The sequence below is a fragment of the Apium graveolens genome, chromosome 8 (assembly GCF_009905375.1).
Source record: "Apium graveolens cultivar Ventura chromosome 8, ASM990537v1, whole genome shotgun sequence".
NCBI classification, from domain to species: Eukaryota; Viridiplantae; Streptophyta; class Magnoliopsida; order Apiales; family Apiaceae; genus Apium; species Apium graveolens.
The window spans coordinates 219,235,849-219,251,867 of NC_133654.1; the positions used below are offsets into that span (position 1 = coordinate 219,235,849).

General features: G+C 36.6%; 1 non-coding gene across 1 annotated transcript; it reads left to right on the forward strand.

Moving 5' to 3' along the window:
• The first annotated feature begins 3,864 nt into the window (after window positions 1-3,864).
• On the forward strand, window positions 3,865-3,971 carry LOC141681237 (small nucleolar RNA R71). The gene has a single exon (XR_012558678.1). It is a non-coding gene; the product is annotated as a small nucleolar RNA R71 (small nucleolar RNA).
• Window positions 3,972-16,019: the final 12,048 nt, after the last annotated feature.

The window sequence follows — 16,019 nt, forward strand, 5'->3', positions numbered from 1 at the left end:
GAGACAAATGGCCCCATGAAGTCTATTCCCCACATATCGAAGACTTCAACCTCGAGAAGGACATTAAGAGGCATCTCATCCCTTTTAGACATATCACCCACACGTTGATATCGATCACATTTCAAAACAAACTGATGAGCATCTTTAAACAAAGTTGGCCAAAAGAAACTTGCTTGAAGAATACGAGATGCTGTATTTTCTCCATCATAATGTCCTTCATAAGCCGTTGAGTGGCAATCTCGCAAGATGCCCCCCATTTTGCGGTAAGGAATATATATCCTGATGATTTCGTCAGCTCCTTGCCTAAACAGATATGGTTCATCCCACATGTACCACTTTACCTCATAAAAAAACTTCTTCCTTTGAGCATACGACAAGTCGGGAGGCATGATATTACTCACAAGGTAGTTCAAAATGTCTGCAAACCACGGTTCTTCCTCTTGCAGTCCAAACAGCTACTCATCGGGAAAAGACTCATTTATTAATTTCTTATTCAGTGAAGTTGCACTTGGATCCTCTAAACGAGAGAGATAATCAGCGACTTGATTCTCAGTACCTTTTATGTCCTTGATCTCCAACTCGAATTCCTGAAGCAAAAGAACCCATCTAATTAATCTAGGCATCGAGTCTTTCTTCGAGATGAGATATCGAATTGCAGCATGATCAGTGAAAACTATCACCTTCGTCCCAAGCAGATAAGATCGAAATTTCTCTAAACCGTAGACAATAGCCAAAAGTTCTTTCTCCGTAGTGGTATAATTCAGTTGAGCACCATTTAGGGTCTTACTAGCATAGTAGACCACATGAAATATGTTGTTCTTTCTCTACCCAAGAACTGCTCCAACTGCATAGTCACTTGCATCACACATCATCTCAAACGGTTTATTCCAATCAGATGCAGTTATGATAGGTGCTGTGATTAAACTCTTCTTCAAGAACTCAAAAGCAGCTAGACACTCGTCATCAAACTTGAATGGAACATCTTTCTCCAGAATATTGCACAAAGGTTTAGAAATTTTCGAGAAGTCCTTGATGAACGACCTGTAGAAGCCCGCATGACCATGAAAACTGCGAACTCCCTTAACATAAATTGGTGGGGAAAGATTTTTGATGACCCTAACTTTGGCTTTGTCCACCTCAAGACCCTTACTAGAGACCCCGTGCCCAAGAATAATGCCTTGTTGCACCATAAAGTGACATTTCTCCCAGTTGAAAACCAGATTGGTCTCAACACACCTCTTGAGAACGTCACCTATATTCTACAAGCACATATCAAATAAATCGACAAACACAGAGAAATCATCCATGAACATCTCTATATTCTGACCAATCATGTCAGAGAAGATAGCCATCATAAATCTCTGAAATATGGCAGGTGCCCCACATGAACCAAAATAAACCCTTCTAAACACGAAAGTATCAAATGGACAAGTGAAAGTAGTCTTCTCCCGATCTTCTAGAGTAATGCAAATTTGATTATAGCCCGAATAGCCATCCAGAAGACAGTAGTACTCATGCCCAGCCAATCTGTCAAGCATCTAATCAATAAACGGCAGAGGGTAGTGATCTATTCTTATGGCCTTGTTCAGCTTCCTATAATCCATACAAACTCTCCACCCCATGAGTGTTCGAGTAGGAATGAGCTCATTCTTCTCATTAGCAACGACTGTGATACCTCCTTTCTTTGGTATACACTGAACTGGACTCACCCAAGAACTGTCAGAAATGGGATAGATGATCCCTACATCCAGCCACTTAAGAATTTCCTTATTCATGACTTCCTTTATGATAGGATTTAGCCTTCTTTATTGCTCAACAGTAGGCTTGCTACCTTCCTCTAGCAGAATTATATGCATAAAATAAGAAGGGCTGATCCCCTTGATATCTGCTATCGTCCATCCAATTACTGATTTGAACTTTCTCATAATTCTCAAGAGTTTTTCCTCATCACTACCTGAAAGGTCAGATGCAATAATAATAGGCAAAGTAGATGCATCACCTAAAAAGGCATACCTTAAGTGTTCAGGTAAAGGTTTAAGCTCAAGTGTAGGAGCTTCCTCAATAGATGGCTTGAGGTGCTTAGGAGATTTGTTCAGCTCCTCCATTCCAAGAGATTCAAAAGGCATATTCATCTTCCTCTTCCAGGGAGAAGCATTTATAAATTGTAACTGCTCATCCCCTTCATCATCTTCGCTATCAGATTTCCCCAACAAGGCCTTTTCTAAGGCATCATACCTTAGCAATTGATCAAGTTCTGAAGTAACCACAGAATCGACCAACTCCACCTTTAAGCACTCCTCATTTTTCTTAGGGAACTTCATGGCATTGAACACATTAAAAGTTACATCCTGATCCAGCACTCTCATGGTAAGCTCACCCTTCTACACATTAATCAAGGTTCGGCCAGTAGCCAAGAAGGTCTTCCCAAGATTATGAAAATCTTCTTATCCTCCTCGAAATCAAGAATTACAATATCAGTAGGAAAGATGAGTTTATCCACCTTGACCAAAACATCCTCAACAATGCCTCGCGGATATGTAATAGAACGATCGGCCAACTGCAAGTCATGTAGGTAGGCTTTAGATCCTGTAAGTCCAATTTCTTGAAGATTGACAAAGGCATCAGATTGATGCTAGATCCCAAGTCACATAAGCATTCGTCAAATGACACTTTTCCAATAGTGCATGGAATAGTGAAGATTCCAGGATCTTTAAGCTTTGGAGGTAACTTCTGTTGCAGCACAAAGCTGCATTCCTCCGTGAGAGCAATTGTCTCTAAGTCATCAACCTTTACCTTCCGAGAGAGAATACCTTTCATAAACTTCGGATAACTAGGCATTTGTTCAAGAGCTTCAGCAAAAGGTATGTTGATGTGAAGTTTCTTGAACACCTCCAGAAACTTCGTAAACTGCTAATCCAGCTTTTTCTTCTACAGCCTCTTAGAAAAGGGAGGTGGAGGATAGATCTGTTTCTCCCATGTATTACCCTCAGGAGGAGTATGTTCAACAGTACTCTTCCTTGGTTCCACTTCGGCGTCATTATTCACTTCTTCTTCAGCCACAGCTTCTTCATCCGAACCATGAGAATGTTTGGGGTTTGCAACCTTCCCAGACCTCAATGTAATTGCTTTTACCTGTTCCTTTGCTTCCCTCTTTCCTGGTACTTCAGTGTCACTAGGAAGTGTACCAGGTTGTCGATTTAACAAGGCATTGGCAATTTGCCCAATTTGATTTTCCAAGGTCTTGATAGAAACCGCTTGGATCTTACACATGAGCCTCAAATCCTCCCATTCAGATTTTTCATTTGACTGTTACAGCTGGAGTTGTTGCCTTGGTGCATATTGCGGTTGTTGAAAACCAGGGGGTTGTACTGTTTTGCTGGATACTGCTGATAAGGCTGTTGAACCGCATTCTGAGTGTTGCTCCAGCTAAAGTTAGGATGATTGTGGTTGTTAGGATGATAGGTGGCTGGTACAGGTTACTGCGACCTCTGAAAGTTGCTCACGAACTGAACTGATTCACTGGAAATGGCACACTGATCAGTCTCATTGGCACCAGCATAAAGCTCACAGACACTAGTGATCTGATTAACTCCATAATTAGACAGAGAATCCACCTTCATCGTCAACACCTTAAGTTGAGCAGCTATAGCAGTAGTTGCATCCAACTCCAGAATTCCTGCTACCTTATCCTGAGATAGTCGCTGAGTAGGATTCTGGTATTCATTAGCAGCCATCAGTGTAATCAATTCATAAGCTTCATCGTAGCTTTTAGCCCACAAAGCTCCTCCTGATGCTGCATCAAGCATGGGTCTAGAAGTAGCACCCAAACCATTATAGAAACAGTTAATGATCATCCAGTCAGGCATCCCATGATGAGGACACTTCCTAAGAATCTCCTCATGTCGATTCCAAGCCTCACATAAAGATTCTCCAGATTGCTGAGCAAATTGAGTAAGTGCGTTTCTGATTGCAGCAGTCTTCGCCATAGGAACGAATTTGGTGAAGAACTTCTGAGTAAGATCCTCCCATTTGGTGATAGACCCTGGTGGTAAAGAATGTAACCAGCACTTAGCTTTATCCCGCAGAGAGAATGGGAAAAGCCTTAACTATTGGGTTCCGAGGCATAAAACGCAGCGGATGAACGTAAATAAAACAAAAGATTTCGAAACCCAAAAACAGGATCCATGTATAATTGTGGGCAGATTATGGAGATAACGAATCATACCTTTCAAGAGCCTGACTTTCACGAACTCAATGGAGATCCTAGCTATCACGCTTTGTGTCTACCTCTCGGAGAAACACCACTATGGTATCCATACGAGCACCTCCAAGAACGTCTCACGAACTTGACTACGGAATGGATGTACTAGCCTCCTTCTTGATGATCCGAATTGCCTTTGCCTCTCTTTGCTGCTAGGGTTTTCTCAAAAGCGTACCCCCTCTTTAACCTATCATTATCTATTTATAATGGCTGATTAAAAAGGCCCATAACAGCAAAGCCCAACCCTAGTAGGTATTGGATTAAATAATAAAAACAAATTTCTATTATTTAATTAATAACTAAGTCATACTTAATTATTATGGGCAAAAACAGTCCTTTTAATTCGAATTTATATTATCTCAATTAAGTCTTACTTAATTATAATAAAATTCGAATAATCATCAATTAATTTAAATCCATAATTTAAATTAACTATTCCATTAAGTACTCTATTTGTGCGACCCTATAGGCTATTATTTAATTGGCAATAATTTTATTCTCTAATAAAATTATAAATAATAAGCGGTATCTAGTAATACATTATTGTTACCCAATTAAACAATAATTAAATCGTGATTAGATAAAACCTTTCGTGATTAATGTTTTTCGTGTAATATAATCCCTTTAACCATAGATATTATAGATTAAACTCGAGACCTATGTCTAGTCATCCTCTTCAACATTTAATCCGGGTTTACTTGATCCATGAGTAGACTATCAAGACAAATCATAATTTGAGCATGGCCATGCTTTTATAGTCTCACTCAATCAAGAGGCCAATAATATCTCTCCTAATTATAGGAGGGTTAAATCCTTTATCTATCATTCATATTTCTCATACGACTCATGATATATCCGATGTCCACTTTTATCATCACCCGATCAAAAGTAACTTTTAATGTAGTCAAAATATATTAGTCCTCGTATAGAAATATAATGATTTCAAGTCAAAGGATCGTTACACCATTATCATTGTGAGTCTTTCTTATGACTTTATTAAACATGAAGAATCTCACTGTGGGTCTGTCCAGTACCATGTACTCTCATATGTACCTATGTATTGATTTTAGTATCCCCATACTTGTAACCAATGAGATGTGGTTATCTTGTCAAACAACATACTAGTCTATCTATGTATTATTATTGTCCTATATAATAATACTCGACTAGGGACCTTTAAGAATATGATATATTATATAATCTCAAGTTCAAGTCATGTACTTAAACTATACAATGTGTATCATGATTCTAAGGACATTTATTATGCTAACAAAATATCGCATTAATCAAGGTCATAATAAATACATTTATTGAATAATCAACTGACATAAAGATTTAAAAGAATAATGTATTGCCTCTAGGGCACGGACACTAACAATCTCCCACTTGCACTAGAGCCAATCACCCATATATCTAATACCCATGGAACTAGTGTGACCATCATACTTCTGCTGCGACAAGCCTTTGGTCAGTGAGTCTGCAATGTTATCATTTTTGTGCACTTTACATATGTGTATATCACCCGTTTCATTAATCTCTCGAATAAGGTGAAATCTTCTGAGTATATGTTTGGCCCGGGAGTGTGATCTAGGTTATTTAGCCTGTGCAATGGCTCCATTATTATCGCAGTATAGATCAATGGGATCTGCGATCGATGGAACCACCCCCAAATCAGAAATGAACTTTCGAATCCAAACGGCCTCCTTAGCTGCTTCACAAGCTGCAATGTACTCAGCCTCCATTGTAGAATCAACTTCTGTTTCTTGCTTTGAACTCTTCCAGCTTACAGCACCTCCGTTTAAACAAAACACAAAACCAGACTGTGATATAGTATCATCTCTGTCTGTTTGGAAACTTGCATCGGTGTAACCTTTTACAACGAGTTTCTCTTCTCCTCCATACACCAAGAATGAATCTTTAATTATTTTCAGGTACTTAAGAATATTCTTGACTACCGTCCAGTGGCCTTCACCCGGATTAGACTGGTATCTGCTCGTCATGCTCAAGGCATACGAGACATTTGGGCGAGTACATACCATTGCATACATGATAGATCCAATTGCTGAAGCATATGGAACTTTATTCATGTAGTCCTTCTCATCCAATGATTTCGGACACTGGTCCTTAGAGATCGTTATCCCTTGAGACACGGGGACATATCCCCTTTTTGCATTTTGCATTCCAAAATGATGCAAAACCTTATCAATGTATGTGCTCTGACTTAGACCGATCATCCTTCTAGATCTTTCTCTATAGATCCTCATTCCTAGAATGTAGGATGCCTCTCCTAAGTCTTTCATAGAGAAATTGCTCCCTAACCAAGTCTTAACAGCCTTTAGAGAAGGTATGCCATTCCCCATTAGTAGTATATCATCAACATATAGTACTATGAATGCCACATAGCTCCCACTAACCTTCTTGTAAACACACGGTTCATCTTCATTTTGAACAAAGCCATACTCTGTGACTATTTCATCAAAATGGATATTCCATCTCCTAGAAGATTGCTTCAATCCATAAATGGTTCGACGCAATTTATATACCTTTCCAGCATTACTTGGATCTACAAAACCCTCAGGTTATGTCATGTACACATCCTCTTCAAGACTTTCATTAAGGAAGGCTGTTTTGACATCCATTTGCCAGATTTCATAATCATGGAATGCTGCAATGGCAAGTAAAATCCTTATAGACTTGACCATAGCCACTGTGAGAAAGTTTCATCATAGTCAATACCATGAATTTGTTTGAAACCTTTTGCAACCAGGCTAGCTTTATAGGTCTGAACATTTCCATCCATGCCCTTTTTCTTCTTAAAAACCCATTTGCACCCTATGGGTTTTACCCCTTCAGGTGGATCAACCAAAGTCCATACTTGGTTTTCGTACATGGAATCTATCTCGGATTTCATGGCTTCAAGCCATCTCTTAGAGTCTAGACTGTTCATAGCATCTTGGTATGTGAAAGGCTCATCTTTATCTATGAGCATCAAATTACCACACTGAGTCATGAGAAATCCATATCTCTCTGACTCATGGTGAAATCTACCAGATCTACGAACAACCTGTGTTTGTTGAGCATTATCATTATTCTGCTCTTGTTCCACTTCAGGTTCAATGCTATTTTGCGGTTCTCGATCTTTATCGAGATCTATAGTTCTCCCACTGTTTCTTTTGGAAACAAAATCTCTTTCCATGAAGACAGCATCTCGAGCAATAAACACTTTCTGCTCAGAAGGACTATAAAAATAATACGCATTTGTTTCATTAGGGTATCCTACAAAAATGCACTCTTCGGATTTAGGTCTAAGCTTGTCAGATTCTTGACGTTTCACAAACGCCTTACATCCCCAAACTTTCATAAAGTTCATGCCTGACCATTTCTCCTTCCATATCTCATATGGAGTCTTTTGAACCTTCTTAGTAGGAACACGGTTAAGTTTGAAAGCCGCTGTTTCTAGAGCGTAACCCCAGAAACTAATTGGAAGATCTGCATGACTCATCATCGATCGCACCATGTCCAACAAGGTGCGATTTCTCCTCTCTGAAACTCCATTCCATTGAGGTGTTCCTGGCGGAGTGAGTTGTGATACAATACCAAACTCTTTCAAATACTCTCTAAATTCGGTGCTTAAGTATACACCCCCACGATCGGATCGTAAGATCTTAATACTTGCATCTCCGCCAATTTGCTTCTCTACTTCAACCTTGTATTCTTTAAATTTTTCAAAAGAATCGGATTTGTTCTTCATAAGATATACATATCCATATCTACTGAAATCATCAGTAAATGTTATGAAGTAGTAGTAGCCTCCTCTAGCCATTACACGCATTGGGCCACATACATCACTATGTATTAGCTCCAGACGTTTAGTGGCCCTTTGACCCTTACCAGTGAAAGGGGCTTTAGTCATCTTACCAAGCAAACTAGATTCGCATTCTTGGTATGATTCAAAATCAAACTTATCCAAGTATCCATCCTTATGTAATTTGGATATGCGTTTCTCATTTATGTGGCCTAGACGACAATGCCAAAGGTATGTTTGATTTGAGTCATTCATTTTAAGTCGTTTATTTTCTATATTACAGACAGGCTAATCTAAATCAAGAACATATAAACCATTAAATAAACGCGCAACACCATAGGTTAAATCATTCAAAGCAAAAGAGCAACTGTTGTTCTTTATTGTAAACGAAAAACCTTTCTTGTCCAAACAAGAAACATAAATAATGTTTCTGTGAATCGCAGGCACGTAAAAACAGTCTTCTAGTTCTAAAACAAGCCCATAGGGCATAGATAAATAATAAGTCCCTACAGCTAAAGCAGCAACTTTTGCTCCATTGCCTACTCTTAGGTCCACTTCTCCCTTAGCCAAAGTTCTACTTCTCTGCAGGCCCTGCACATTGATACAAATGTGAGAAGCATATTCAGTATCAAATACCCAAGATGTAGAAATAGATAAATTGACTTCTATAACATAAATACCTGATCCAGAAATCTGAACTGCTTTCTTTTTCTTCAGATCCTCCAAGTAAATTGGACAGTTTCTCTTATAGTGACCATCTTTCTTACAGTAGTGACATTCACCCTTGGCCACACCACCTTTAGGCTTTAAAGCCTGTTTGGGACCTGACTTTGGCTTGGGTGTAGAATCAGATCCAATCTTCTTCTTACCCTTCCACTTGCCCTTCCCTTTGGCCTTACCTTTATTTACCATCAGTATGGGAGCAGGTTCAGCTGTCTTCATGTTGGTCTCATATATTCTCAACATATGCAACAATTCAGTAGGTGTTTTGTCAAATTCATTCATATTGTAGTTCACAACAAACTGAGTGAATTTGTTGTTCAAAGAATTTATGATTAGGTCAATACCAGTTTCCGGACCAATCGGGAAACCCAAAGTTTCAAGGTACTCAATGTAACCAATCATCTTCAGAACATGTGGGCCAACTGGTTCACTTGCCCCTTGTTTGCAATTAAAAAGTGACTTACTCGTGTTGAACCTTTCTTGACGAGTTTGGCTTACAAACATGCTTTGCAAGTGCTCATTAATAGTATATGCATCCATATGCACATGCTGTCTTTGAAGCTCAGCACTCATAGTTGCCAACATAAGACATGCAACATCATTTACATCATTCTCATCCCTTGTGTGTGTTGCTCGTTCATCAGAAGTAGCACCCTCAGGAAGGGGGCCTGGAGGAGGAATATCAATGACATGAAACTTGCGCTCCTGCCTGAGGACAATCCTCAAATTCCTCTGTAGTCTAGGAAGTTGTTTCCTCCTGTCAGCTTGTCCTTCTCAAGGACTGAACGTACGGATAATGTGTTTGTGTTGTTTGCCATTACTCAGTATCTACAATAATAAAAGCGCAAAATAAAAATTAGATTATCTGAGTTAAAATTTTATGTTCATATGATTATGATATATTCATAATATATCTCCCACTATTTTTTATCAAATTAATAGCCCTAACTATTAATTCGGAAAGTATATCCCATAAATCTTTCTAGTGAGCAAAGATCCATATTTCGTCATGTCCTAAGTCAACCACTGGTATCCTTAAAACATGATTATTTAGGTAGACAACAGTTTTCAATTATATCATATATAATTCTTGGATAATTTGGTGAACAACAATTGATCTTATCTATCTAATAGATTTTTAACCAAACTCTATGCTTCTAAGTTCATAATAGTTGAATATAACCATTTATATTCACCTTATTATGATGACTCAGTTAAGTTAGACCCAATAATACAATGTCCGAATATAACCATTTATATTCGTCGCATTTCACCACGATAGATAGGAGTCCCCTGCCACTGACAGCCCTTCCCCTTATCGATCTAGGATTCAATGAGTGTTCATTCATTGGAAAGCATCTGATTAAAACTTAATATTTTTACTTAGGGATTTTTAATTTAGAACGATCATGATCCCATCATAAAGAGATTCCCAATTTTTCCTTAAATAAAATACTTCAAATCAATACTCGTCAATGGTTTGATTTCCAGGTAGTGGAGGAGTCACATCGGTCTCGCTTAAAACCCACAGCCTTACAAGTTCTATGAACTCGTTGTTGACAAAATCGCCCCATGTCAGAAATAAAGAAAATTCGTATTTTACTCTGTGTTTCATAAATATCTTGTTTAAAGGCATGGCATGGGTGATGTATCTAATACATACATGCATCATTAATCTAATTAAAACATAAATTTTCTACTCTACACATACTATTTATACATCATATGAAAAGTGCATAAAGTAAACGTGCAATAGTTATGGCCCAATCCTATGTGATCTTTTCAGGCTACTGAAAAGATCAAGGTCAATCTATGGTGTAAAAATAACTATTACATATGTCTTCTCTATTGCTTCCATTGTCTCCTTGGCCTCTATAGGATGCCTCCTTGTTCCCTTGTCCTTCTTGGATGTTACATTAAGAATTATACTAATGAACTTACAAAAGAACTCGAGTTACATTCGAGATAAAACAACTACAAATAGAAAACGACATGCAAGTCGTATTTATTACAAACCAAAAGAATAAACCATTACAACTAAGTTCTTAAGGCCATAACTATGCACCATACTCAAGTAACCATTAAAGAACATGATAGATCATATAAAGATGACATACTATTTATCACTTATCTTGATCCAATCAAGAATAATAAATATGTAAAGCATATGTCATAAGCACAAATTAAAAAACGAAACTCTAAACACGCGGATCGAGCAAAACATGTATCAAAATACTATTCCAGAAGCATGTATCAGTATACACACGATCCATATCCCAGTTACCAAAAACATGTATTAGTATTCATATTTTAAGAGATCGCATACATATGAGTTATGGCATATCTTAAACATACTAGTATCATCATATAGATCATTAACAGATTCATCATATCATTCATATAACCTAACTGTTATCATGGCAGACTCATATAACATAACTGTTATCATGGCAGACTCGTCACACATGCATACTTGTAAAAATACAGTAAACACGTAACCAAATCAGCCCCTTATACATGTAGCTCTGATGCCATTGTTGGGTTCCGAGGCATAAAACGCAGCGGATAAACGTAAATAAAACAAAAAATTTCGAAACCCAAAAACAGGATCCATGTATAATTGTGGGCAGGTTATGGAGATAACGAATCATACCTTTGAAGAGCCTGACTTTCACGAACTCAACGGAGATCCTAGCTATCACGCTTTGTGTCTACCTCTCGGAGAAACACCTCTATGGTATCCACACGAGCACCTCCAAGAACGTCTCACGAACTTGACTACGGAATGGATGTACTAGCCTCCTTCTTGACGATCCGAATTGCCTCTGCCTCTCTTTGCTGTTAGGGTTTTCTCAATAACGTACCCCCTCTTTAACCTATCATTATCTATTTATAATGGCTGATTAAAAAGGCCCATAACAGCAAAGCCCAACCCTAGTAGGTATTGGATTAAATAATAAAAATGAATTTCTATTATTTAATTAATAACTAAGTCATACATAATTATTATGGGCAAAAACATTCCTTTTAATTCGAATTTATATTATCTCAATTAAGTCTTACTTAATTATAATAAAATTCGAATAATCATCAATTAATTTAAATCCATAATTTAAATTAACTATTCCATTAAGTGCTCTATTTGTGCGACCCTATAGGCTATTATTTAATTGGCAATAATTTTATTCTCTAATAAAATTATAAACAATAAGCGGTATCTAGTAATACATCATTGTTACCCAATTAAACAATATTTAAATCGTGATTAGAAAAAACCTTTCCTGATTAATGTTTTTCGTGTAATATATTCCCTTTAACCATACATATTATAGATTAAACTCGAGGCATGTGTTTAGTCATCCTTTTCAACATTTAATCCGGGTTTACTTGATCCATAAGTAGACTATCAAGACAAATCATAATTTGAGCATGGCCATGCTTTTATAGTCTCACTCAATCAAGAGGCCAATAATATCTATCCTAATTATAGGAGGGTTAAATCCTTTATCTATCATTCATATTTCTCATACGACTCATGATATACCCGATGTCCACTTTTATCATCACCCGATCAAAAGTAACTTTTAATGTAGTCAAAATATATTAGTCCTCGTATAGAAATATAATGATTTCAAGTCAAAGGATCGTTACACCATTATCACTGTGAGTCTTTCTTATGACTTTATTAAATATGAAGAATCTCACTGTGGGTCTGTCCAGTACCATGTACTCTCACATGTACCTATGTATTGACTTTAGTATCCCCATACTTATAACCAATGAGATGTGGTTATCTTGTCAAACAACATACTAGTCTATCTATGTATTATTATTGTCCTATATAATAATACTCGACTAGGGACCTTTAAGAATATGATATATTATATAATCTCAAGTTCAAGTCATGTACTTAAACTATACAATGTGTATCATGATTCTAAGGACATTTATTATGCTAACAAAATATCGCAGTAATCAAGGTCATAATAAATACATTTATTGAATGATCAACTGACATAAAGATTTAAAAGAATAATGTATTGCCTCTAGGGAACCTACACTAACATCAACTTAATAGCATCTTCCGAAACTCCATTGAACTTGAAAGTGTCGCATATCTTGATGAAATCTCTGATGTGCATGTTGGGGTCTTCTGTCGGTGAACCCCCAAACTGAATGAGTTATGTATCATCTGAATCGTGCTCGACTTGATCTCAAAGGTATTAGCTGAGATGGCTGGTCGAATAATGTTAGACTGAATATCATCGATCTTCGGTTGTGAGTAGTCCACCAAAGCCTTTGGATTCGCTTCTGGTTCTCCCATTGCAACAAGAGCTTCTTCTTCCTTCTCAACTAAGATTTCTTCCTCAACTTTCTCCTCTACTACTACTTCTTCCTCCACTTGATCCAGTGTCCTTTTACGAGACCGAGAACGCGTATACATACACGCTCGCTAGAGTACCTGAAACACGATAAGGAATTAAGTAAATAACAATGTCTGAGTCACTGAACTTTAACGACCAATGATGATAAACACATAAACTAATAATTAACACTGATATCCCCGGCAGCGGCGCCAAAAACTTGTTAGTCGATAAATACGCGCTAATATTCATAGAAGTATACGCGTTCGCAAGTAATAGAGAATAAATTCTAGTTCGTTCCCACAAGGATAGGTTTAGGTTAATTTCAATCAATGTATTTATGCAACACTAGTATGGTTATTATCCAATGCTAAGATGAATAACAATTTGGGTTTCAATTATACTACGATTAACTATTGAGAATTATACTAAAGAATATTAACTAAGAGATTAAAGAGAGTTGAATAATATATGACATAAATATGGGATTCTAACTTTATTAAATACTTCATTCAGCCTTTTCGTTCTTAACTTGGACATGTAATGGTGATGACACTAATCAGATTACACGAAACTTATAAACGCCAACTTTCGTTGTACGAATACCATACTACCAGACATCCACAAAAGAGATAGAAGCTGAATAGACACCAATTATATTGAGACCCTATATGTCTATAGAATTTGACAACTTAACGGTTTAATGCACAAGTTATCCATCATGATTATATAGGCCAAGTAAGATGGTTAAAATTACCTACGCATCATGCATATCAAATACGTGAACCTATGCTAACATGGCAAGTTCTAAACCCTTGAATTCACTTTTGCTTTATTAAACATTAACACGCTATCTTATAAGTTCATGACGCTCACAAGATGAATAAGCACAACCAAAACCAGGTTATCATACAATCACCACACACTAAGGCATCGAAACAAATTAACTAAGAAATCCATAAATAAATCCGTTAGAACCCCACGATAACGATTAGCCCATAATCGGACTCATCATCAATGTGGGTTCCGATGAAAGCATGGTATAATAAATGTAGTCTTTATACTTAATAAAACCAAGTACGAAACAAAAGTAAAAGTTCAAGAATAAAAAAACTAGCATCCAAAGTCACAACTTAAAATAAAGAATCACAAGTATAAACTAGATCTTTTTTGCCTTGGTTGAATTGTGCTCTACGGTCTTCTTACGCCTTCTCCTTAGCTCTGGTACGTCTACTTATGAAAAACAACCTTTACTTATTTATATATAGTAACCGATGCATAGTAGAAGTCCATTCAATCAAAAGTCCACAAGAATCAGGATTTTAATTCACGACCTGGTGCGGGTGCGCGCGCGCTGCACTTCTGTTCCTCAGGCGCGGCCGTGCGCTATGACAGCGCGGGCGCGCCGGTCTTCTGGAAAAAAAACTACTTTTTCTTCTTTTCTTGCTGCAATGAATTGGTTTTCATGAGCTTTAATTCCTTGGACACCATCCTAACACCATATAAGCATCAAATTAATGCTAATTCACCTGAATTCCAGATTAATGCCTGAAATGCAAAAACACTAGAAAACACATTAAAACACCAATAACTTGAGTACAAAAACAACAATTCAAAGCTTAATGGAGCGTTATAAAGTGTCATAAATGCCACTCAACAGTTTGTCTGCCATTAAAGATTGATTTTCAGATTTTAAAATGTTTGTATGTCAACAATAAGCTCTGATAGCAATTGTTAGGTCCGTAATCAACTATAGAGTGGGGGTGAATACAGTTTATACAAATAATTCGATAAATCTATAACAGAATCAACAGTTTTTATATTAACAGATACAAACAATTATCCTTGAGAGCTGCTAGGTTATGCGAATGATATAATAATGTACACAATGATTAAAGCATAAACCTAATATGTGCTTTATATAAAGCACAATTATACTATCAACAAAGAATCATATTCTATTTCAATAAGGAAACCTATTACATATCCATGTATGATTTCTTCTGAGATAAAATCCTTCACCACCTTAAATTTCTGCTTTCCTTTTCCTTCTCGAATATCTACTGAAGTAACAAATCCTGATGACATTATCTGATGATCATCAAGTACTGATATAAGTACTGATGATGTCAATCTTCAGTAAATACTGATTTAAGTCCTGATAAAAACTTATGATAGTTTATGTCCTAATATCATCAATTATATCTAACATCCTCTCTTTTACTGTATTCATATATATGTATACATATATGATTAAATCTTTGCATGCAAATATCGTCTTTTAATATGTATATGGTACTACTATAAGCGGCAAACGAAACCTTGGCGGTGCACATGTTATCGCATGTGAGACTCTCTGAAAGTAGTAAGACTTATAAAACTAGTAGTCTGCTAATTTTATGAACACTTAAAGGCTGAACATGACTGCCCACAACTCCTTTTTATCTGTATAAACTAGGTGAAAACCCCGCATTTTACGCTGCTGAGAAAAATTGTGGAAATTATTTTTAGATTTTTCAACGGGTTAATCAACAGTGTGAAATATTTTAATCACACATTTATGATCACTTGTTAATATGTTATCTTAAATTTAATTCATTTACGATCTTTAAAAAATAAACAATAAATATATTGTGCCACATAAACAATGTTTTTTATAACTAGATTTGGTGATTATTTGTCGTTTTAGCAAATACATGCTACATACAAACTTAACTTTCATATTTATCTCAAAACCATTTAAGTTTACTTCTTTGTGATCAATAAAAAATAATTTGAATACTATTATAAGTTTTTTCTTGAAAAATAAGTTGCCGAACATGTATATATGTACTCACTAATTCTTGATTAATATAGCTGCGGAAAA